We start from the raw sequence: 2,464 nt of genomic DNA on the forward strand, positions 1-2,464 counted from the left end.
GATGGAAGAAGTACATTCTGGGTCCTGCGGCAATCATTCCGGCGGAAGATCACTGGCAGTGAAAATCAAGCGCCATGGATACTACTGGCCAACGATGATAGGAGATTGTGAGAAGTTCGCACGAAAGTGCGAAAAATGCCAGAGGCATGCTCCAACCATCCGACAACCAGCCGAAGTTCTCTCCTCCATCACATCGCCCCATCCTTTTATGCGCTGGGCCATGAACATCGTCGGTCCCCTTGAGAAATATTGCGAATTTCGGTTCCCACAAGAGTCTCTCTTGAGAAATATTGCTTTGCTTCAAGTTGTTGGTGCTCGCTAAGGTTCTCCTGTGTGACTGAATCTTCTATTCATACAAATGGCAATGTGTAGTCGTTCATATTTTTGCGCATACATTCACAGCGTGAGAATTTTTATTATAGATAATACTGTAAGAGATTAAAGGCAGTTGCAGAAGAAAAAAGAAAAACAAAACAAGGCTATTTCTTAAGCATGCGGTTGATCGGAGAAACCGTTAATCGTGAGGCCTCCATCAACACAAATGGTTTGACCTGTAATGTAGGAAGCTGCAGGTAGACACAAGAAGACGGCTAGTGATGCAACTTCATTTGGCTCACCAGCGCGACCAAGTGGAGTTCTACCAAACAATCCCTTCTTGAATCTGACGTCATCTAGATACTTTAAGAACCAAAATATGAGAGATGATTAGAGGAAATGAGATTGTTTAAATTTTTTTCTTAAAAGGTGTAAAAGTTGTCTTGTTGATTACAGGTTGAGACATAGGAGTCTTGATAACATTAGGAGCAACAGCGTTGGCTCTTATGCCATCTTTTGCCCATTCACATGCCAAATTTTTTGCTAGCTGATTCAGAGCTCCTGTAAAAGACTTGTATGTGGAATCAACAAAAAAAAACACAAACACTCCTTGTTGACTACTTAATCTTGCTCTAATAGTACTTTGGTTACCTTTTGCTAGACTACAAATAGATCCAGATTCAATTGATACAACCCCGGCGACAGAGGAAATGAAGATAATACTTCCATAACCTGAAGCCTTTAGGAGAGGATGTGAAAGTTGGCAAAAATGGAAAGCAGGTTCCAAGTTTGTTGCGATATGGAAATCAAAATCGTCTGCATCATATTCTGTCATTGGCTTTGAACGAACTCCACCCACATTGTTCACCTATGATAAACATAAACAAAGTTTTCTTTGAATGTAAATGCTTAGTTGTTTCTATATCAAAGGTCAGTTACTTACAAAAATATTGAGCTTGCCATTGAACAGGGTGGAGACCTTTTGCATCAAATTTTCTCTCTCGGGTCGAGAAGTTACATCACAGACTGACCACTCACTTGAAACCCTTTCTTTACCCATTCGCTTAAACTGTGATTGAGCAAAGTCTCGGATATGTCGCAAACATGGATTTTAGCTCCAAAACCAGCTAACTCCTCTACTATTGCATACCTAAACATTCAACACACATAATATAATTTAAAATCTTGACCATTCAAGACAATATAGACAGTAGAAAGACAAACCCGATTCCTCTGCCTCCACCGGTTACTAGAGCAGTCATACCTTGAAGACTCCATCTTTTTTCCATTTTGTGTGTGTTATGCATGTGATTTGCAATGACTGGAAATGCGACATTATATATACAATGAATGTGGATCAATAAGCGTGAATATTTACTTATCGAAAAAAAAAAAGAAAAAAATAGGTCTGCACTAATGGGGTGAGTTTGTATGTGTGGTAGAAGTGTAATGTAGTTGTATGCTTTAAGAACTTTATCACCAACACAGGTTGCTCAAAAAAAAATTTATCAGCAACAATGGTGGAATTTTAACCGATTTAACAGCTGAGATTAACTCCCTAAATCATTCCATCTTTTTCTACACTCTAGGATTTTCTATAAACTTATAGAATACGTTTAGATAATTTACATACGACAAAAGACTTAGACAATTGCTCTTCAAGTTTTTTAAAGTTATCTCTTGACTTTAATTTTTACTTACAAGAACGTCGAGCTTGCCATCAAATAAAGACAATTTCCTCGAGTGTTTCTCTCTCGGAACGTGAAGTTATTACATCTCAGACTGACCCGCTCACTTGATACGCTTTCTTATGGGAATAATTTGAGCTCAGATTTCCTCATATTTAATTATAGTTTTCATTGGAGAAAAGTAATATCTACTAATCTTAAGGGATCATGCGTTCCTAGAAACCCTCAACTACTTTCGTTCACAAAAAAAATACCTCAACTACTTTGCACTTTAAATCAAGCTGTCCACTTACCATTGGCTTTGTCGAAAGCATACTAGAAATGTTTCTATATTGGGTAAGGGACAAAGGTACTACATGTATAACCTTTGTTTTAAAGTACGCACCAAACTCATGTCTATATGCAACTTCCATCTTTCTCAACCACTTTTGTGTATAATGCGGATAAGACACAATGAAGTC

At 38.0% G+C, this 2,464-nt stretch overlaps 1 pseudogene; it reads right to left on the minus strand.

The window, feature by feature from the left end:
* Positions 1 to 391: 391 nt before the first annotated feature.
* Positions 392 to 2,103, minus strand: LOC106340386 (annotated as a pseudogene).
* Positions 2,104 to 2,464: the final 361 nt, after the last annotated feature.

This window comes from Brassica oleracea, chromosome C4 (assembly GCF_000695525.1).
Source record: "Brassica oleracea var. oleracea cultivar TO1000 chromosome C4, BOL, whole genome shotgun sequence".
NCBI classification, from domain to species: domain Eukaryota; kingdom Viridiplantae; phylum Streptophyta; class Magnoliopsida; order Brassicales; family Brassicaceae; genus Brassica; species Brassica oleracea.